Raw genomic sequence first — 23,081 nt, 5'->3', positions numbered from 1 at the left:
ATATGGAGTGTTCTTGTGCTAGGATGTGAATGAGCAAACAGAATTTCATTCTGTCTCATTTGTGCTTTGTTCCTTAGAGTGCCTTTGGCTGAAGCAGCTGGGCAGTTCCATCTGTCTATTTTGAAAGCCAAAGTCAATGCTTCCCTTATCTCCCAGGGAATGTAGGGTTGGACAAGGCTGCATGTCACTGGAATCTTGCATTGCCCCAGCTATGCAAGAGAAAAACAAGATCAAAACGTTGTTTGGTAGCACTGGCAGCACCCACTTGAGTCTTGCCTTAGGTCCTGATGATCAAAAGAAAGAACTGTCAGTGACAACCATATCTGAGGTGTCATTGCTCCTCACAGGCTCGACTCTAGCTGTCTCAAGGAGGTGAAAGATGGAAGAGGGAAAGAAACGTGGCTGTCCACAGCCTGGAAACACAACTGGGAGAAGGTGGCTGCCATGTCAGTGAGCCAGCTGGGTGGCACTCCTGTGCCTGGCTTTAAGGGTGAGGAGTCAGTTTAAGGTAGCCAGGTAGAAATTTTTCCAGTGCCTGGAAAGCCCTGCACTGTGTGACATGCTTTACTGTCACATTTATTCCCAAAGCCAGGTGGCTGACTGCAGGAGGTTCGTGGGGAATTCTCATGGTAAAACAGAGACAGGGAAATTGTTGAGAAGAATGAAATGGGAGAACTGACAGCACACACCCTCCCAGATTTTGGTAAGTGCCAAGTAAAATGTATTGCTTAAACCACACTCTAGATATAGGAGAGTCTGAAACTGAGGATGGTTTTTAATTTACTTTTAGTATTTTGTGTTTGGTTTTTTGTTGACAATTGGAATAAAATGAGAATGAACACATTGGTAGTTATCACATCTCAACTGCAGGGAGTTCTTTGGAAATATGCAGTAACCTCTACAGACTTGTGTCTGCAGACCTCACCTGGCTGATTCTGAATCAGGGCTTTGTTTCTTGCTTGCAAGTGGTTGCAAATGGACCTGGTTTTAATGCCTGTCAATGCTGATGAACTCTTCTAACAGGCACTGGTTGGCTGTCTGATAGAAAAAACAACTAGTTACCATTTCTCACACTGACTTCTCCTTTGCTGTAGTTGGTTTGCAAATATTGTGGATTCAGTCCCAGGAAGCCTGATCTAAACAGTTGGGATTTCCAGCAGGGCTAAGTCTGTGTTGTGTTCTTTTATTTCCATCTTCCTGATGAAACCAGTGTTCAACAGGACTTTAAAATCCGTGGTGAGTTTGTGCCATGGCTGCACGGAGATGTCTGTCAGCACAGAGTCACCCATGTGGGAAGCAAGGAGCACCTTTCCCTCGAGGATTTCACCCACTCTGCCACCCGCTGGTGGCAGACTGCATGGCTGCTTAGTCATGGCCAGTGTGATGCCAGGGAAGTGGCAGAAACCTCATCCCTGGGTAACCGAGGGCTGTGCTTTTCATCTCTGCAAAACACTCAAATTTCTCAACCCCTTAAACTCAAAATGGAGCCCAGCATTGCTTGTTTTTTTAGTCCTTTGCCTTCCCTGTTTTTAAAATAAAAAACAACATGGAAGGCCTTAAATTTTCTGCATCAGGACTAGAGATGGGATGAAACATAAACTTGTTTGCCTTTTTGCAGCATGTGTTGCATTCACAGAATGTGAAGAAGTTCTACCAGGGCTGTGGTGAGCATTGCCAGGTTTTGACTTGATGGACCAATTCTAATTTTCACTGCTATTATCAGACTGAAAAACAATCCTTTTGTATGCCAGACCTGGCCCTTACACCACTTGCTACTAGGATTGGCAAACGTTCCAGGAATCTCATGTCCTGACTTAATTCCAGCATTCCCCAGTGATTCAGTTATTTCTTAGAAAAATACGTTCCATTTGAAAAGAAACCCTGGCCATGGCAGCCTGGGGTTGTGTAGCAGCTTTCACCCTGAAAGCTCCCAGCTTACAATCCTGACCCCGTGTTCTGGATCCCATCCTCACTGGCACAGCAGTTACAATGGGATCAGTGGTGTTTCCAGTGATGGGAAGGGAGACTCCACAGCACTTTGGGGGAGGAACTGGGAATCTGATGAAAATGAAGATGGGGAAGTCTGAGAATGAGCTCCCCTCTCTGTTTGTCAGCAATTAAACTGCTGGCTCATCCCACCCCGGGTCAGCAATCCCTCTCTCTCTTTTCAGGAGGCTGTATGGCTGGTTTAAGCTCTGTTCCAAAGAAAGACCTCGTCTCCTCAACTCGGTGTCCTCCAAAAGATGGAGCCAAGCAGAAGCTGCAGGTTTGGTGGGAGTGTGGCCTTTAGAGCACAGAGTGAGCTGTAAAGGAGTAAGCCCTTTTTTCACATGCCCTCCTTTTCAACACACCTTCTTCAAACTTGGGGTGCTACACAGACTGCCTGATAGGCTGGAGAGTCTGTGCATGAACTTAATGTTAGGGGAACATTTGTATTTTTTACAAAACCAAGTTATGCTGCCTCTGAATAGCACCAGGAAAAGTGTTTGGGTTTTGTTTGGCTGAGGTTTTTTGTTTGGTTGTGTTTTTTAAGAAAATGTTTCATTCTCATAGGTGGATCTGATAGGAAGCCTTGTATTTTCTTGGAGGCCATAGTTCCATTCTGGTTGCTGATATTCTTCAGCACTTGGGCATATGGAGTAAGCTCTGAAAGACAGCTGAAGACTCAAACTGCCCACCATTATACACAGATATATTCTTTTTGTTCTGTTCAAATACAGGATGGGCACATACTAATAGCAGGTAGTGTGGGGATGGTCTTTATTTCTTTGCATTGATTTCTCTCAGTTATGTAGGAAAAATGCCTCTTGTCATTTTATAAATAGTAATTTCCTTGTCAGCCTTCAACTATAAAAACATGCAGGCTGCTGTCAGGCAACCTACTTGTATATTTAGGCAGATTGATGCTTCTGTTTATCCGGAGACTGACACCAATGTGAGGTAAAACATTAAAAGCTTTACAGCAAGTCATGCTTTCTCCCACTCAGATGTAGATGAATGGTTCTCTATCACTTCAACACTTATGCTCTCAGTTGTACAGTTTGCATGGACTGGCAGCATACAAAGAAAAAGTACCATTTGTTTTATGTGGAAACTTAGCTGCTCTTAGAATCAGCTAGAGTAGAGCTGGAAAATATGATAATGATATTTTCATAACACAGTTAAGGCTGGGCCAGCCCAGGTGGCACCAAACCTTCCTGCACAGTGCCCAGAAGCACACGTTGCCAGATTGCACAGAGCCTGATCTTGCTGCTGGAAATGGGAGGAAAATGAGGGCAGAGCTGATTCCAGTGCTACACCAGCAGACTGGCCACAGGAGCTCCTGGGCTTTGGGAGCACTGAAGGAGCTTGAACAGAGCTGGGAACTGCTGAGCATCTTCAAAAATGTGTCCAGGCTGAAGGCTTCCTTTTAACAGTGACTCCCACATCATATCCTTCAGGCAGTAAGGGAGTTTCTTTCCAGGTTAATACCAACACTCCATTTCTTTGTGCTTATTCACTAAGTGAACTTATCATTTCCTCTGGAGACATTTGGAGACTTGGCATATTCTTGCTCCTTAGGGAAAGGTGGTGGGAGTTGTGTCAGAGGACTCCAGGGGGACATCTGTGTGCACCCATCTCCAGAGCAGCCAGAGGTGGGTGCTGGGGGATGAAGTGGCACTGCAGTCAGTGCAGCAAACTCTGCTCCAGCAGGAAGCTTTGACCCATGGTGTTATTGCTGTGTTTGCTGGAGTGTGAAGTGTATCCTTAGTGTAGTCTCCATCACCTCTACCTATAACCGAAGTCTTCAGGGTTTTTGCTATACTTGGGGGAGATTTCTACATAGCAGTCTCTTTATTTGTATTTTATTTGGACTGGGTAACCAGAAGGAGGCTTGTTGCTGAGTACAGAGAGCCATGTTATAGAGCCATGTTAGCTTCCAGCATCTACAAACACCTTGCTTGTCTTTGCTAAAACCACATCCCCAGCTACTCACTAAAAGGCCCTTTTTATCAGAAGCACTGCAGACACGTGAGCTGTCAGCAGTCCTGCTTTTCTCCAATGTATTAGTCCAGGAGAACCAGGAGCTTGGATGGCAGACCAAATTTGGACAAGGTGTTGTCTGCCCCTCTCTTGTGTGTGCTGCTGTTGTCTTCAGACCCAGTTCCTCCTCCATAACCTTAGAATATTTTACAGAGGTGCTCTCTGAAACACAGCCATAATGTGTCCTCCTCCATGGTGAACTGTGTGGTGTTGAATAAACACAGGCACAGCCAAAATGTTTGCAAAATCCTGCAGGGCTGCAGATTTTCAGGCTCTTTTTGTTTTGTTGTGATTGCCATTTTTGGCTATGAAGCAGATCCTTTGCTTTGGTCTTCAGTAAAAAGTTTGTAACCTAAGTGTACGCTGTCATCCTCCCTAAAAGATGGCATTACCTCACTCTCTTTCTTATGGATTCTCATTTTAGAAGGCTTTAGCATTCGGAGAAATTGATAATCTTTTCCTGCCTATGGAAATAGCTGCATCAAACTTAGTAGGAAATTAGATCCTTGGGATAAGGCTTTGTAAAATGGCATTCAAACCAGGCACAATCTTATTCATTGTTTGATTTGTCAAGATTTTATAATCTCTACAGAGCTTTCCTAGATCTTGTTTCCTAGATCCTAGATCCTGAAAGCAATATCTTGCTTTCATTCCTCTTAGACTACAGAGGGCTGCTGAAAAGGAGACTTCAGGAGAAACCATTCAGAGCTGTGTTTTTTGAGTTGTGTTTTAAATGCATTACAGCCACTGCATCCTCCCCAGCAATGACAGTGGAACATTCCTTTACCTAGTATATGAGGCAAAATCTCCTTTCAAAAGTGTTAGAATGTGCAGTCAGTCCAGACCTCTGAACTGCTGGGAAAAAAAAACCAAACATGAACACAGCAATTTTTATTTTTTAGATCAGAATGCTCTGGATTTTTGGACTCAAAAGCATTTGAACTCTCTGTGATGAGCAAATTATTTGTAATTAATGAAAGAAATACATGCAAATACTGACAGAATGAAAACACTGACCCAAATGTTTTGCTGTAGATGGCCAGAACACTTGACAGCACATATAAAACTCTTGTGAAATATTGCAGTAAAAATCCTTTTCATTGTGCTTTTGAAGTGTGTCAGCAATTAATGGATTAACAGAATATAACAAGTTCACACAGTGAAATCAAGTTATTAGCAGAATTAAGATACTCTGCCTTGAAGACTGAAATGATCTGCTTTTTTTTTTGTTTTGATCATCCAAGATTTCCAAGTTCCAAGACTTCAGGATTAATTTTAGATGTCATATTTTGCCACTATTCACTGATGGTTGCAAATAGCTACATTAAAAAAAGAAGAAAAAGAAAAAAACAAAAAAAACAAGGAACAAAAGAGGTTTCAGATATCACGGTCTATTCCAGCCTGCAAAGTCTCCAGAAAACTGAACTTAGCAACTGAAACTATTAAAATCATACAGGTTTATAGAGTTTTCATTTTATTATTCTTTCATCCTAAGGTATTTAATAAGATACTGTGCTCTCACATGGGTGCTTTGCTTTGCACAAAATCTGGGAAAACAGCACATAAATGCACAAGCTTCTTGTGGGACTGCAGCTGGCATGTGCCATGGGGTTTTTTTTTTCAGTAGTAGTGAAACAAAAGGAGCTAAATAGATTTCTAGCACATTACTTTTGGTCTTACTGCTAGAGCTGTATTTAAGGCTTTTCTTTTGTGGGAGTGTGGGACAAGAAAGGAAACTTCTGAGGTTGAGGCAGTTGTACCCATTAGCAGTTACCTCTGAAGTTCAGGACAAAGGTATCAGCACGACCCTGTCAGATATCCAGAAGCAGTTGTGCCATAAAAAGAGGGACTGGCTGGGTGAGCAGAGCATTAGACAGACTCCTTATTTTTGGGTTCTCTTTCTTGGTAGCTACTCCTTTCCTTACTGCCCTCCCATGAGGAAAGTGCTGAGAGGCTGCAGAGCTCTCCTGAGCCTTCCTTTCATGACTGCCTCTTTCTGTCCTGCTCAGCTGGGGGTGAGAAGCTGCCTGCTGCTCCCTGCAGTGCAGAGCCCCACCTTTCTGGGACAAGCTGGCTGATGGAAGCAGGAAGGAGGGGAGCTGGTCGTGGACATGCAGTTCCCTGCAGCACCATGCTGATACAGCTCTGAACCTCCAGAGCCAGGGATGGCCTTGGCCTCTTTGTTCTGGGCAAGCCTTGGTATCACTATGACCACGTAAATATTTGGAGAATTGCTGGGAGGTGGGTATTGGCATCACCCTGTCTGCCTGTTCCCACCCCTGCAGTCTCCACACGTCTTCTCCCAGAAATTCATGGAAAGTATTTCAGCCAGGTTGACTCTCGATAAGGTTTAACCTGTGCTTGCCCAGGAGTTGGGTTGGTGCTCTGAAGAGGCTGCAAAAAGAGAGGATCTGAGCTTAATCTGGTGCAGCTAAAAACAAAAGCAAAGCCACACGTGGTGCCATACGGCACCAAACTGCACAAGCAGTGCAGGAAAAGAGATGTTCTTCATCAGCCCCAGCATGGTGGCAGGGTTCCCAGGTGTCACTGTCCCAGCATGCTGGCAGGCTCTGCAGCTTTTCCTTGCAGTGGCAAGAGTCTGAAGCCAGGGGGACTCATTCACGACTGGGCAATCCTGAAAACGTGGAATTTGTTCCCTCTGGTGTTATGAAATGTGGATAGACTCCCCTTTTTCCTTTTTTTTTTTTTTTAACAGTGGAAAAGCATGAAATCACAGCCACATTGGCTACAGTTATTGTTCATTTAACAGTTAAACTTCCACTATGTTTTACTGTTTGCTACATGCCATTTTTATGTGCTTCAGTTTTATGTATTTTGCACTTAACTGTTTGAAAGGAGAAAGAAGTGATTTACCAGGACTGTGCCTTTCTCCCCACTAACCCTGTGCTGTTCTTGTTGCTAGGATGCTGTTTGTTTTCTATTGCATGTGGGCATATTGGAAAATGGCAATGTATAAAGTTTTACTGTCTCATTCTTCATCAGAAACAGCTAGAAAAAAATAACTCTGCGTATGTGTTGATAAATCATCTCTATCTGTGGGTCTGATTCTAGCTGTAAGGACTGGTACTTGCTGATTTGGAAGACAAATTGCTAAGGTTTATGGTGTGTCTTGCTGGTGCTCTTCAACAAAGCTCAAAGCACGGTAGTTGCTTTTTAAATCAGTAACTTTTAGGTATTAGTGTGAAAAACTTAAAAAAAACAAGTGATAGTTGTAATTTTTTGAAGTAGTAGCAGCATTTGTGTCCAGCTCAGGGCTCTCTGCTGCCTGGGATGTGGCTGAGGTGCTCGGAGGTGCCCAGCTCTCCGTGATGGTCACCAGGTTCTAGTTCCCTCATTTTCCATAAATTGTTAGAAAATCCCAGCCTGAGCAGCCTGAGTCTGAATCCCAAAGTGACAGTGCATACTGTAACTCCATTATTTTAAAATATTCCCTGTCCAGAAGAATATTGTAGAATCATCATGGTTGGAAAGGACCTTTGAGATCATCAAGTCCACCATATCATTGCCCACCAACTTCCTTGTGCACCTTCAGCCACTGTTGGTGTGGGACTGAAGTTCCACACAGGATGATGGGCACGATCTCCAGGTTAGGACAATCCCAAACCATGGTGCAAAAAACCCAGAGGAGACTCTGAGTGTCCTGGAGCAGTGCTGAGGAGTCTTATTCCCAGGTCAATGGGTCGTTGATGCACTGGGAGCCCAGAGAGGGAGGGGGAAGCTGGGGAGTTTTGATTTAAATGTCAGATTGTTTTGAAGCATGGTCTGTGCAGTATGTAGGTCAGTGCTAAAGGGATAGACTGTATCTGCAGAGGTGCTGAGAATGATTAATTTCCCTGGACAGACTCCTAGGGATTTGGTTCAGTCTGCTCTCAAGGAGAGCTGCACATTCTCATTCATGATGGGCTCAGGTTTCAGACCGTCTGCCCGAAGGGGAAATTTATCCTGGCAACTGCTGAAAGGGGAACTCTTGTGGGTTGGCATGGGTTTGTGCATAAAAAAAATTAATTTTTTTTTTTCTGCATTTAGGGTAGCTTTTCAAGGATGGTTTATTTAGATTTCCTTCTGTGTTCTCTAACCATTTGCATCAGGGAGAGTTGATATGTGTGTGCTTCCCAGCAGCTGCCAGGCACCACGTCAGATGGGCTTGGCCTCCTTTCCCTGCCAGGAGCAAGCAGGACCTGCTTTCCTGGGGACAGTGGTGCCTGCAGGGCTGCTCCAGGGATGGACTGACCCATTGGTTGGGCTGGAGGGCCCTGTTGCTTAGCAGGGACAGTTCCTTACAAGCAGTCAAATTTCTGCTGATGATTTTTGCCACTTAGAGCTGTGAAATCAGGTGGGATCAGTGGCCTCGGTTGAGCAGCTTGGGTCAGACCTTCTCTGCTCATCACCTCCTGGCCAGAGACAAGCTGTGTCAAGCCTTTGAGAGTCTTTCAGTCATTAGCTCCTTAAATGATGCCCAGCCTAACTAACCTGTGTATTGCAAACAACAGAAGCTAATGGCACAGTATTTTAAATCTATTAAAACCCAGCCTAATGGAATATTTAGGGAAGAATCTCATTAAGAGTCCTTTATGTGTACATGAACCTTGCTGCCCTTCTCCCCCATGGTGCCAAGCAGTCTGAACTTTGTCAGGGCCTTGCAGTCTCAAACAAAACATTTAAAAATTGGCTGATAAGAAGTTTTAAATGACAGTAGAAGAAAACCTGGAAAAATTATATTTATATCCTAAAATATTATCTTTAAATAGTAGCTCATTGCAGGGTTTTTTGTGCTACTTAGTTTGGTGCTTATGTGTACAGGAATAAGGTTTTTTAAACAGATTCTTTAATTGTTACATAGTCCATCTTCTCAGGCTTAATTACAGATTAATAGTGGCCCTCAGAGCGTAGCAGAGGAGCAGGTCTTGAGAGGCTGGGTTTTTCCTGTGGTCACCAAGAGGTCTGGAAACAAGGCCTGTGCTAGTTCCTCTTCAGGCTTTCCCATACTGTCAGGTAGGCAGAGTCCTGGAGAGAGGAGAAGCAGGTGGAGGGAGGGATGGTGCCCAGAGGAGACAGGGGACACCTGAGATCCAGTCTGCTGCAAGGATGGCTTAAAGCTGGCTTTGCTCAGCACTGATGTCAGCTGGATTCTCCAGAGCAAGTTGCCAAGTTCCTCCAAACACTTCTCCTGGTGTGCACACACATAACTCCCTATCTTCAAAGAGCACAGCTCAGAGTTTAACAGGAGGCTTGCAGAGAGTGCTGTTTACTGAGTCACAATGGGTTTTCCTGGAATCCTGATGGATTGATTTGTTGCTTCTGCAGATTTTTTCTGGAAGCTGCCACATCACAGCATTGGGCCTTCTGGGTCAGAGATGAAAGGAGCTGGCCAGTAACTCCGTGGAACTAAACCGTTTTTTTCAGAAGGTTCAGTAAAGTTTTATCTGTTGTGTTGAAACGTTTTGCCTGGTCAGTGAAGGCTACTGATTGATATTTTTGCAGCAAAGGGAATACTTGGATCCTCTGTTGCAGGACATCTTTGCTTGCTGCTAGATTTTTGAGGAGCCTGAGTAAAAAAATAGTCATTTTCATTTTCACCTCTTTTTTTTTTTTCATGAATTGTGGAAAAAAAACCCAAAACCAACAGCTGTGGTCTGGTTTGTATTTAAGGGTGCAATAAGAAGCTTGGGTGTATGTGTTTGTCCAACATTTGTGATTTAGGCTTATCTAGGACACCAAAATAAGGTTTGGGCTGTAGAGAATGAGTTCCAGTGCAGTGCTCATTGCAGCATCTTGAAACCAAAGCTCTTGGAAGCCTTTAGGTTTGACAAGTTCTCTGAGTAAGGGTTGAGCATTTTGGGGACAGTTGCAGGTAAAAATGCAGAGCAGGATGTCTCAAAAAGAAAGCAACAGCAGTGTCTGAAACACCATGGTAATAGCTGGGTGTCCCCAGTGTGAGTGCTAACAGTTACATCTCTGGCATGCTGCATTGCTGCCAAGCATCTGTTAGTACTGAAGAACCTCTCCTGGCCCAGTCAGTAACACCTTTCCAATATACAAACATCTCTACTTTCTTAAAAGTGTAGCACCCCTTAAAAATCAGCTCAAGTCAGAGCTGTTGGAAAACACAAATTCTTCTTTGAAAGGTCATTAGGTCCTTTAATAATTAGTGTTTGAATCTGTGCAGAATATTCAGTGACACAAACAGTCTTTGCCCTGAAGATGTTGTGATGTGAGCACACAGTGATTTTTTTGTTTACCCATGGTTGCTTTTGGGCACTGCAGCCCTGGTGCTGCTGTACCTTGTGCCTCCCTCTCCTGCCTTTCTGTTCCTGCTGGGCTTCCCCAGGAGGGTGGCTTACACCTCAGCTGCACATTCTGTTTGTAGCCCAGGTTGACTCACCCTTTTCCTTGGCTTCTTTAATTCTTCCCCAGATGCCTTTTTCCCTCCTGCTCCTTTCTGATTAATGACACAAAAATCTTCCTTTGTTCCTATTTTTGGTCTGCTTAGTTTCAAAATTAAAAACCAGTTATCAGCTGTGTCCTGTGCAGGGATGCTTTGTGTAAATGGGTGACCATCAGAATCCCCAGGTCCCTGGTGCTATGCCCAGTGCCCACGGAATTACTGAATTCTGCTGCTGTACAAAAGGGACCAGAAACCAAGAAATGCTCACGAGGTGTCTGTGAGCAGCTCCCAATGCTCATCACCTCTCTCCCATCACTTATAGATAATGCTACCTGTGCCAACTGGGAATCACAAGAAACTCTGCAGCTAGGCAGAAGGGAAGGAAATGAGGGCTTTAAGTTTGCCTGTAATCTGCAGAGGATGCACAGCAAATGTATTATTGGAGTCAAATATTTTAATATGATAGCATGTAATTTCAAAATAATTTCTTCTGGCCCAGGAGAATCCTATTTTATGGGGAAAAAATCCTCACTGTTAAGGGTTCTTAAGGAGGTTTTACATTAAGGGCTGTCATTCTGTATCAGACCTGCCTTCAAAGGATTGCTGTCATGCTGATGTATTTTCAACTTGTGGAAAGTGTTTATGGTGGGAAATGGCATTGCTGTGTTAAGATAAATGCTTCAGTCCCCAGGCATGGCTTGGAAGCCAAGTGACAGTGACAGGAAAAAGTACTGGTAAATAGTTGGGTTTGGTATGGTTTTTGTCAGGGCTCAAAGCACACCCAAATCCAAGGGCTTTATGATTTTAAAGCAGAATTTTTCAAGTCTGCATATGCTTTTAAAATTCCAGATTTCAGCAGGAACTCAACCTGTGAAACAGTGTCAGAAGAATCTGTGTCCCAGAGATTTCCAGCCAGGTTGAAACACAACCAGTCCTGGAATTTTCATTTGAAAACTCTGATCTTGCAGAACTGCTTTGTGTATTTGCAGGCCATTGAAGTCTGAACAATCTAAGATAAGCAAGTAAATTCCCTCAATTTCATGCACTAAATCTAACCTGCATGTACTAACAGCACAGCACAAGCAGACCTGGTGGTTGCATCTTGGTTAAAATGCTGTTTGTAATATCTAGAATACAGGAGTGATTTAGCTTTAACAAGTAGAACTTTAAATGAGGTTGCACTGAAAAGTCTGGTATTTTGGGTTTGTTTGTAATACATGGATCTCTAACAAAAAATGCAGCCCACAAAGTTGCTTAAAAGCACTTCACTTGTTTTTAAATAGTGAAGGTTTTCACAATTGAGAATTTACCAATTATTTCTGTTGTTTGGATGGATGAGTTATTTTGTTCTTAGCAGAATCTTTTCTTTGTTTGCATATTTTTGAAGTTCATAGCCATGGGAACAAAGAATTAAATCTAAATTAAAGAATGAGAGAATTAATAGGAGTTAATAGCTGTATCAGCTGCTATTTTTTACAAAATATATCAGAACTTTGAGATTCCAACTGTAAATTTGATTAAGATTAACCACTGGGTTCAGAAAGAGGGTGGGAATAGGAGAACAGACAGACCAGAAGCATGAAGCCACAGGTGTCATTTATTTTGGAAAGAAGACTAAAAATAATGCATGATGGGGAGCCTCCTGGTTGGGGAAAAAATGTACTGGAAGGTTAAACAGAAATTGAGCTCTTTTATGAATAGGGGAGAACTGGTGTAGCACTGCCTGCAGATCTGGACTGTTTGCTGGAACACTGGAGAATTTAGGGATTCATTGTTGCAAGAAGAGGGGGGATGATTTTTGGGGATGATTTTTGGGCCCTAAGGGCATCCTGCTGGGATGCCTTTTCCCCACTTCTTGCTACATAGGCTCCTGAAATCATCTTCACTGGCTTGTTGTAAATTAAATCCTCCTTCTGCAAGGAATCCATATCATAAGTTCACCCTGTGTGAAATAAATTGGGCTTCTTAAGGAGTACAGCATGGTAGGTTAATGCTTGTTTCCATAGTGAGTAATCAGAGACTGCCTTCAGGGCTGTGAGCAAACCAGGTTACCTCTTAGTAACCTCTGGGTAATTTGCAAGGGTTAGCATTAAGTGACAGACAGTGGTTTAAGAAGCATGCTGGTGAATGTGGGAAATCCTGCAAATAATGAGGTTATTTAGTCCAGTGGAGATTAAGTATTCATTTTGCATTCCTTGGTTTGAAAGAAGAAAAAGATCAGCATGAAAAATCTCATTTTGATTGATGGATCTCGTAGTCCTCAAAAGAGTAACCACTTAAATTTAGCCAGAAAAAAATTATGTCCTCTGAAGGATTAGATTTTTGAGATACTCATCAGTGTGTGCAAGAATATTACATCACTCTCCTCTGGGAAGAACCATTTCAATCTTTTTTCTTCACCATTCTTTAAAATGATCTGTGAGAGTGAACCAACTCCCTGAATGAAATCTCATTTTCTCTGGCCTATTCCCTGCTGAAGGCTGCTATAAACACACAAAAAAAGAATTTAAACATGATAGGGGAAACAAAGTCATACTGTTTCTTGTAAAAAAACCCCAAAACAACAAAAATAAATCCATGCCTTGCTGTTTACATGGCGCTGGGTCAGAAATCCCAGTTGTTATTATCAGCCAGTTTGTAATCAGGGAACTGACATTTGTCTTTTCTAGTGTAAATAAGGTTAAAAAAACGCTGTGTGTTGGGAAGAGCCCTGGCTGGGCACCTCCCTTTGTGTGCTCCCCATTTCTCGTGGCCTCCTCTGGGAATGCCTCTTGCTGGCAGCCCCAGCGGGCAGCGGTGCCCGTTCCCAGGGGCTCCATATGCCAGCATCCATCTGGGCAGCAGATGGCTGGAGGCAGGAGGGAGCTTTGTGTTTGGGTACCTCGGATCAGGTGCTTGGAGAGGAGCTGCCTCCCAGCCTGGCACTTCCACAGCATTCACAGGGAGCAGCCAGGAGCACAGGCTGCATCCTGCTCCCTGGGCTTTGGGTGGGAAAGCATGGAACAGGAGAAGGCCAGGAGAGAGCCTTCAACCCTGCAGCTCTGATGAGCTGGCTGTGCTCTCTTGGTACCTGCTGGAGCAGCTTCTCAAAAAAGGAGATGCTTTGGGGGTTTTTTCCAAAAACATCCATAGAGTCGTAGAATGTATCGGGTTGGAAGGGACCTCAAGGATCATGTGGTCCAAACTTTCTAATAGAATCATGGAACAGAACCATTAAGGCTGGAAAACAGCTGGTGCTGTTGGGTGCACGTGCGTGCCTGTTAGAACAGCAGCCTCTCCTGTAGTACTCTGGTAATGACTGTCTTGTCATCCCTGATACTGCTGCAGAGATCCAGCAGATCACCAGACCTAAGGGATCTGTGGCCAGTGGTAGCTGACCTTGAATTAAATTTGCAGATAGTCCCCAGAAAGTGCAGTTGTGTTGCCCTGGACGTTCAGACTGCTCCATGGAAAATGTAATTTTAAAGCTTATGGCAGATTTTAAGCTATTTTTATTTCTGTTACAGATAATTTATAAAGCTATAATTTAGAAATTGACTCTGGGTTAAATTTACATGCATCTATGCAGTGAGAAATCATGCTGGAAGGTGCTGGTGAACAAGCTTTCTAACAACTCATGGTTTTGGCAAGCTTGGAAGCATAACAGGAGTAGCCTTTCTGGTTTCCTAAGTTCCTTCTGACTTCAAAAGAGATTTTTGTCATTCTGGTTTGACTTTTCAGGCTAACATGAACTCCAGTCCTTAAGTTATTTGAACTTCGTGGACATCTTCAGAGCTGGTTCTGTTATGGAGAGCTGGGAGGGTTTCTATTCAAACAAGTCTGAATTCTGTCCTTTCAGTTCCTGCAGTACTGTTCAGGTCAGTGTTTCTGTAGCAGCTTGGGCACAGCCTCTGATGATAAGATAGGCAGGTGAGAGGTAGGGATTTAATGCCCTGCCCAAGGTCACCCAGGTAGCCATGGGTGAGGACAGTCCTTGACACCCTGCCCCCAGCCAACAAGACATGAGCAGCTTGTGGGATCCCTCAGTTATCTGGAACTGGCATTCTTTCCAAGCTGTGTTAGGAATGAGTGGACATCCTGAGGCACAGCTCTGAGGTCCCTGTGCTGACACTCAGGGCTATTTCTGCCCAGGAGGAGCGTGTGGATGAGAAAAGCCACATTGAGAATGTGTCTTCTGTGCAGCTTCAGTGCTGCCCCGTGGATGCTAAGGTCACTTCTGATGTTCACACCAACGTGCACACAGTGCCAGTGGTTTGGTGTTGGTCCCAAAGTCTCAGGGGCTGAGGGCAGGGGGGTGTGCATGGAGGGCAGGTGTGAGTGGAGGCCAGGGCATGGTACTGAGACAGAAAAGGAAGGCAGAATTTATCCTAACCACATGAGACCAGTTAGTGTGTCAGAGCTGTCTGTTCTGGCCTGGGGCAAGTGGCTGAGCATGGAAATCTTAAGAAAACCAGGTACTGCTTCCTTAGGAAAGTTTGCTTAACTAATATACCTTATTTGCCACTGGTTATCTTTAAATTAGAGTTACAATCCTTTGCCTGATTGCTTCAAGATGTATTTCTTTTTTCCTGCAAGGACACTCAAATCCCTGGAGAATCCTTTTGACATCTGTTCTGGCTGCACTCAGAGAGTGCTGGGACACTGCAATTAGAGGTGGCTGCTTGGCTAACCCCCTGGGGCCACCTGCTGCTGTCTTCTCACCCTGAGCACTTATGTGCAGCCCCTAAATGAAATAAATGCACCCATTCAACGTTTTGAAGTGGGATTGGGAGCTTGGTTTCCCAGCAAATGTTATAATTCATCAAAGCCTCGGTTTGAAAAGCTTGGAACAGGCAGATGAGTAGTGAACTGCTGAGTAGTCCTGGTCAGGGTGCAAGCAGAATCTTGAAGCCAAAGTCTATGAAATAGTCACTTTTAATGTTAGATAACCTCATATATTAAGCAAGCTAAGGTGTAAGCAGAGCACACAGTGCCAGTCTTGCCTCGTTTACAACAGTAAATCCAAAATGTTCTTTAAAATTATTACTGGTGCTTCACATGTAACTCAGAATGGGAATTTGTTAGGCATTTTCACAGCTCTGGGATTTTCCAGAGCAGTGTTTTACAGTGAAATACTAATGAGAAGATTTCATAGATTCTGTGTTCAAGCTCAGCAGCTAAAAATTGTAAGTAACCCTCTGATCTGTGTGAACACAGTGGGATGTTGTACTGTGCTTAGTGTTCTTTATTACTTCTAGTGAAAGGTCGTTCAGCCTGCAGATTAGCTATATGTCTCAAAAAAGAAAAAATTTGAAAAAATGCTCTTTCAAATGTGTCTTAGGCTGTTTAAGTCAAGATACTTAATTTTTGGGCACTGCATTGCTACTAGTAATAAAGGTTCTGCATATCCATTCCAGAAATGATCCCTCATGAGCCAGGATAGCCTGACTTGCTATTGTGCAGCCTCTGTATTATCTCCATTTTTTCCTGGCTGAGCTGGAGACATCTTAAAATAACAATAACAATTATGCCATTCATTCAGAAAAGTTGTTGTTTAAGTTAGAGGCTGCTGTTAGTCATACCCTGTGCCACAGCTAAAATTAAAAAAAATAAAAGCAACCCACCAGATTCCATCAGAAAGGTCTGTATTGTCTAACCAGAAAATCTGTGGATTATAAGTAGATTCCACCTGTGTATAAATACGAACAACTTCTGAGTAATTCAATTCAGTGTTTCAGGAGAACCAAATTGGCCTCAGGAAATGAGGTGGAGCTGTGTGCAGCGTGCTGCTGCTGCCAGCAGTGAGGCTGTTCCTGTACGAGCTGCTTTCCCCTGTCCAGCCACCCAGGCTGCAGTCTGGGGGGACACTGGGGATGGTTGTGTTTTGTGTAGCTTAAAACCCTGCTGGTGTGGTGCTTAGAAAAATTGTGTTTATTTCTGGAAATGCAAAACTCCCAGTTGTAAGAGCTGATTTTTTGCACTGTTTTAACCAGACAGCCTGGTAGGGGCCTCCTGTTACCTTAGTTTATGTTGTGAGGTTTAACTTCTTTTATGTAGGATCTTGGGAGGTCGTCACAGGTTAAGTTCATGGTTTGGTGCAAGTGCAGTGAATTATGTGCACGCAGTGAAAATGATCCTAACTGCCTCATGAGGGATAAAGTCCCAAAATACTCAGTCCTGATCTAGTACTTCTCTTAGTTTGCCAGCCTGTTTGTCCCATGGCTGGTAATTCTTGTTGTGAGTTGTGTGACCTGGTGGATTATTTCTCCATTGCATCTTTGACCTGAAGGCTGATTTTGAGACATGGATGCTTCAGCTGACATGTTTAACACCCATCTGGGGATGCTGAGTGGACTGACCTCTTCTTGGAATGTAGAGGCAAAATCATTTTCTGAGTCCTGAATAATTATAGAGGAGAGTTACATATAGCAGCTCATCTCTGGGTGGGCAGCTTTGGGTCTCAGACCCCTCAGTCCTGCCCAAATAATTTTTTTTGAGCTAATCCTGGATCTGAATGTCAGTTCTTTTTTACCTACCCAACTGACCTCACTGGAAAGGGAAAAATGAGCTTTTGTTCCTGCTCTTGCCTTGGGATTTCCAGCATGTCAGCATTTTGGTGGGGACATTTGGCTGTCCAGAAACCTTACTGCTCCATCCCACCCCCTGGATGTCATTGCCATGCTCTCACAGGATGGAGTCCTTCTGAGTGTCTGGCTGAGCAGCCTCTCTGCGTGGCTGGTGAGACAGCCTGGGGAAATATTGCTTCTTCCTTTGCCTTCTGGGTGCCTTTTGAACATGAGCCTTACCAAGAGCTGTGTTGTGAAGCTTCTCTTCCTTTCTGCTTTCCAGATGTCCTTTCTCTGCCCTCTTTCTCAGCTTGTTTGGAATTCTTTTCAAGAAGCAGGTAGGATGGCCCTTCAGTAATAGAAATGCAGGGAAAAGATGACAAGATTGTCTAATTGTTTATGTTCCTCTTCTTTTCATTCTTTAAATTTATGTGCCTCGTGGTGGGTAGTAAGAGGAAAAAGTAAACGTAGATATTTCTTTTGTGCAAACCTGTTGCTTATGGGGTTTTGCCATGGATTTCAGGTCTGCAGTTTAGTCAAACTTCTCTGGAGTTCGGTGATCATTAAACTGGACTTGGAATCCTGAAAAAAAATGTACTGGAAAATTTGTGTCTGTGTCTGAATTCTCCCAAAGAAGGGGTGCAATTTGAGCAATACATGTCAATACAAACCACCACCTACTCCTGTTTGGTGGTCACTGCTTTGCTGTGCTGTGCTGTGCTTTGCTTTGCTTTGCTGGAGGGATGGGTGCTGCTCCCTGGCTTAAATGGAAGCAAGCTGTGTGTGCCAGGTTTGCTGCTCATGCCAGGGGCTGCTTCTTGTCACAGAATCACAGATCAGGAGTGAAGGGACCTCAAGGATCCCCTGCTCCAACCCTTCTGATATTATTGTTTATCTCAGATCTCTCAGCACCCCAGAGAGCTGAGACTTCAAACTTTCTGGAGTGGGGGAATCCCCCCCTTCCCCTGGGAGACCATTCCAAGGTCTGGCTGTCCTCATGGGGAAAAATTTCCCTCTTGTGTCCCATGGGAATCTCCCCAGGAGCACCTTGTGCCCATTGCCCCTTGTCCTGTCCAGGTGACTCCTTGTGAACAGGGAGTCTCCAGCTGGTTTGTCAATCTCCTTTAAGTACTGACCATGGTAATAAGGTCTCCCTAAATAAAACTCCAACAATGTTTCACTGCAGGTAGGTGTGGAAGTGGCAAATCTTTGCCTGAGATACCAAGTAAGGGCAAGTAGGGAAAGCAGATTGGATCAGTGTGCTCCCAGGGCTCCAAAGAACTGAGGTGGCCTCTAGCCCAGGCAGCTGCCCTCAGCTGGGTGTAAGGGACTCTGCCAGAGCCTGAGGGGTGTCCTTCAGAGGTGCATCACTGCAGGGACAGTGACACAGGAGTCCTCAGTTCAGGACCATCTTCTCTGTCAAAGAGACTGCTCAGGAATGAGTTTGAGAAAGGAGGAAATTCTTCACTACTGGCTGAGTCCTGTGTGCAGGAAAGCTGGGTTTGGAGATGAAAGGGCTGAGCTGTGTTCAGACCCTCTCAATAAGACATTAAATACACAAGAGGAGCCCTGACATATGGGGCATGTTCCACATTTTCAGAGCATATTTCAGAATTAATTGTGCTGACAAAATTTTATGGAGAGCAGCTCCAGACTCTTTTCTTTTTGGCAACAGTCAGTTCTGGCTGCTGCCTAGCAGATGAACATGTTTTCCTGGTTTTATTATTTTGGGCTTGGCTCACATACTGACTGTACAGATGGGGGGGACAGGCAGAGAATTACCTGCAGTCATTAAGCAGGCTTCAAATGCCTGCAACAGCCAACAGCTTGTACTCTGTGAGGGGCTGGATAAGGAGGGGTGGGAGCAGGGCTGGGATGGGCTGGGGGTGTCTGGCTGGCTGGGTCTCCAGCAGCCAGGGGCTGAGGGCTGGCCTGTGGAGGATTCCAGTGTGCCTCAGTCTAGACTAAACAGTTTGGGATGCACTGACTCTATCGCTCTTGCTCAGGCTCCTCTGCCAGAGTACTAATTGGAGCTGATGATCACCTACCCGTGAGAACTGTGAATGCCATTTGGAAGGTGCTTTTCTTTTTTTTTCTTTTTCCTTTTTTTTAAGAGCATTTCACAGGTTTCAGCAGGCGAATATTTTTGGCGCTGAAATTACAAAAACACTTTCAGCACAGATTCAGGTAGAAATGTTTAATATTCTCCAGATTGTTCCACTTAAAAATTATGCCAATTGCAAACGAAGATCCACCTCTCTTTACAATTTGTTTAACCAAATTTACTTTCCATTCCTTTCTTTTCAGACTTAGTGAGCTCTTTACTTCAGGTAATATGTGATAATATTGTAACATGGGGTGCATTCTTTCATTCTTATTTTGGTAGGTGTTTGTTAAAGGTTTGTCCTGTAAAATTTGCATTTTGCAGAGCTATACAGGTGGGATTTCCAAATCCTGCACCCTCAGCCTCTCTTGTTGAAGGAGGTTGGGATCCCCCTAGCCTGACTCTGGGTATGTTGGAAATCTCATCATTGCTCAGCTTCTGTTTGTTCATTCATTTCTCTCAGCTCTTACATGGAGGGACCTTAAATGCTTTTACCTCATACTGAGTTTTCAGCACATATTACTTGACAATGTGAACAAAAGGAAGGTGATGTGTAGTGTAATAAAATGACTTTTAGGAAGCCTTGCAGATTTTCTTTCAAATTTTATGAGTAGAGGTATAGGAAGAAACCTTAAGGGCAGATATTTTAATGGTTACCAATCAAACAAAGTTGCTTTTTTTTTTTTTTTTTTTTTTTTGGAGAAGAGATGTCAAAAGGCAACAATTGTTAAAACTAAGGGGGTTTTATGAGTTCTTTTTATGTTTCCATAATCCTAATTCGGAAACAATGAGATTTTGTAAAAGTTACGAAGTTTATAATAATGCAGTTTTGATCAATGTGTGTTTCCAAAATCTTTTAAATCATAACCAGATCCAGAAGTAGCAGCAAGGGAGTGAAAGAACTGCTGAAATGTGAAAAACAGAAACTTTGGAAAGGAAGACCAGTTACAGCATAGAGAACTTCAGGCTGTTGCCTTCTGAGCTGGTGTTTATCAGCCCAAGGTAGCCTTGCTCTGGTTGGGATGAGGGGAAAACTTGCTGTACAGTACAATACAGTACAATACAGTAGTAGTAAAGGTAACATGCAATCAGTTGCTGTTTGTAAAAGAAATGGTGGATGAGTGTGATATGGTATCTGGGGCCTCACTAGCCCTTGCAGCTGCTGAAATCCAGGATTACTATTTTAAGTCTGAACCAATCAGACTTCTCAGTATACAGATCTCTCTGGTTGCAAAAATCCACCTGGAGCTGGTAAATGTTCAAGTGCTTGGAGTTACAAAATGTAATAATGAAGGTTGCATACATCAGTGTAAGAATCAGAAAACTTGTCTCTGTGTAGTGAGGTTCCTTTCTCTACTGTGTCTGAAAGTCACAGCTCAGCTGTCTGGCTGAAGGGGAAGACGTGCAGACTCCAAGGGAAGTCCTCCTCAGTTACTCATGGTTTCATAATTTCTATGGTAAAGCCTATTTTGTCATGAGTCAGTTCTGGTTCCCATTTTGTTCCAGCTGCTGTACAGCTTTATTCTGGACTCCTGTGCCCTGCTGACAGGAGTCCAGGCTGCCTTGGGAGCACTGCACTCCCTTCTCTTGCTACCCTGGAGCAGCAAGGACATGAAGTAGCACAATTGTAAATCTGATCAGCTTTGCAAGAACTCTGTTTCTTTGGGGTTTTGTTCAAATTCTTGCTCCTCTGCTACAGGATCTACAAACCAATCCTCTCCTGCTGCAGGTCAGTGAGAGGAAGGTTCTTGCTGCTTTGGGGGACATCCCGAGATGCTTTGTACTAATTGTGACCAAGCTCTCAGGAGCAGTTGTAGCAAGACTTACAGTGACAAGCAGGTAAAGCTCCCCATGTCCTGTGTTCCTCTTGTTGCAGCTGGAGCCTCTAGAAATCTTGATATCTTGCAAGTTTATTTCAGATCTTCTGTGGAGATTTCTACAGGAGTCTGGAGTGACCTGGCTCTTGGAGAGAAATCTCCTGGAGGGTAATATCCCTGCTGACTCACATTTCTTGGAAAGACTTCTGAGAAACTGCAGACTAACTCTAACAGGATCAGCCATCCTCCAGTTCTGTCACCATCAGCTAGTTGGGTTTTTGGAAGTTATTTGAGGAGAGGTGGATAAGGACTGGGGAGCAGTGTGGTGTTCTTTGAGACAATTAGTGTATTGCATTGCTGACTATAGGATGCTGTGGGAAAGGCTGTGGGATCTGGCACTGGTCAAAGACTTTTCCCAGCAAGCTGAGCTGATTGCTTTCAGTGAGTCCCCGGACAGCTGGGACAGTTGGTTGCTCTGTCTCCTGTAGGGTCTTTTAAGTGCTCAGTTTCATGAAACTTAAACTTGTCCCCTTGTGTGTTCAGTTCCTTTGCTAAGGCCCCACCAGTGAACTCGGAGCAGGAATGCTACCAGCATTTACACTCCTGACAACTTCTCCTCTTGCCCTGGGCTCTTCACATGGGGGGCTGCTCCTTGATGTTCCCTCCACAGCTGGGGAGGTTGTAGTCTGTACACAGAGAAGTGAGATACAGTGAGATTTTTTTGGCAAACAAACACTTAAGTCCAGTTTCTAGACTGTCATCTGTCAGCCCAGAGAGCAGTTCCTCTTGGGTCACCATGTCTGAAAGAGCTGATGCCAGCTCCATGCTCCAGGAACAGCAGCAAATACTACAGGAGCTGCTAAGGGTGATTCCTTCCAAGCACTGATGCTTCAGCCTGTGCTGAAGTCAAGCTGTATTATACCAGTAACTCTTCCAGTCTCTGCTGTGGTGTCATTTCAGTGGTGTCCTTTTAACAGGCAACATGGGCAATGCTGGAGAAATGCCATGTTAAGAGAAACAACACAGGATGGTGAATATTGTGTTCTTGCACTCTTGTAAAAATGAGATTATAAAAGACCTAAAACAAACAATCCAGTAATAATTTCTTCTAAAATAGTAGCAAAAATCACCCCAACAATATATAGCACCATCACTCCACTGATGTGAATGAATTTGTCTGGATTTAGACCGTGTTACATCATTGTAACACAAACTGAAATGCATTGCAACAGGATTAGTCCATTTATTAGGTTTTAAGGAATCAATAAATAGAATTGTTTTATCTAATTCCATGAAGGGAAAAGACCAGCATGCAGGAGACCCTTCTCTGGCTCTTGTTTTTGACTGGCTTCATTGCATTTTGCATGGAAGGAGTACACAACTGATTTGAATAGGAAACACGCAAGCAGGTTTTTATTTTTTTTTAAGATTTTGTGACTGTTTAAACCTGATAAAACCAGATTTCCTCAACCAAACATGAAATTCAATAAGTTTTCCTTGCTTACAGCAGACAGGTGCTCCAGACCTAGAGCAGAGGGTTCTTGAGCAGTGGTGGGGCAGACAGAGTGCAGACAGGAGGGAGGAAGGCAAAAGGGGAATTTCCAGGTGCAGGAATGACATGGAGAAACTCTGAAGAGGTTTTTTAAAGTCTTACTTTGTTTTCCAAAACAAGTGCCAAACTTCGGGGTTTTTAAAATCTATTTGGTTTTCCCAAAAAAATGCCAAGTAGTTTCTGGACTTAAATATTCCGAAGAGACCGAGTGAGAGGTTTTGGGGATGTCCTCATCTCAATGTTTTGGGGATGTCCTCACCTCAGTGTTTTGGGGATGTCCTCATTTCAGCATTCTGGGGGTGTGGAGGAGGACTGAAGTACAGTGCTGTGCTCAGCAAACTGAAAATGTATTGTGTGCCTCTGAGGTGCTCATGTTGAAAAACTGTGTGAGGGCCACGATGTGGACCAGGTTTGAGGTTTTCTTGTAGGCAGAAATAGAAGGAATTGAACTAGAATGGAACTCAGAGAGCAAAACCTTCCTCCATGGGACTTCAGGATGTCACTGGCACTGGTGGGGAGGGCAGAGTGTGTGGGGTGGAAGGTGGTGGTCCTCTTTGGAGCTCACAGTGCCTGTCCCTAGTAGCTGTCATCAGACAGAGAACAAGCTGGCAGTTCCTGCTTTGGGGACAGTTAC

General features: G+C 43.9%; 1 protein-coding gene across 2 annotated transcripts in view; it reads left to right on the top strand.

The window, feature by feature from the left end:
* ADAMTS3 (ADAM metallopeptidase with thrombospondin type 1 motif 3) overlaps positions 1-23,081 on the top strand; it is a 149,493-nt gene that overhangs the window by 11,448 nt on the left and 114,964 nt on the right. The window contains exons 3-4 of one of the 2 annotated variants that reach the window (XM_071744173.1): positions 348-490; positions 593-703. The exons of the other annotated variant lie outside the window; for it this stretch is intronic. The gene's annotated coding sequence lies outside the window, so the exon portion shown is untranslated. The remainder of the gene's footprint in view (positions 1-347; positions 491-592; positions 704-23,081) is intronic. 2 annotated transcript variants of the gene reach the window in all.

The sequence above is a fragment of the Heliangelus exortis genome, chromosome 4 (assembly GCF_036169615.1).
Source record: "Heliangelus exortis chromosome 4, bHelExo1.hap1, whole genome shotgun sequence".
Taxonomy (NCBI): domain Eukaryota; kingdom Metazoa; phylum Chordata; class Aves; order Apodiformes; family Trochilidae; genus Heliangelus; species Heliangelus exortis.
The sequence above is the reverse complement of the archived record's forward strand: the minus strand, read 5'-3'. Positions and strand labels throughout refer to the sequence as shown.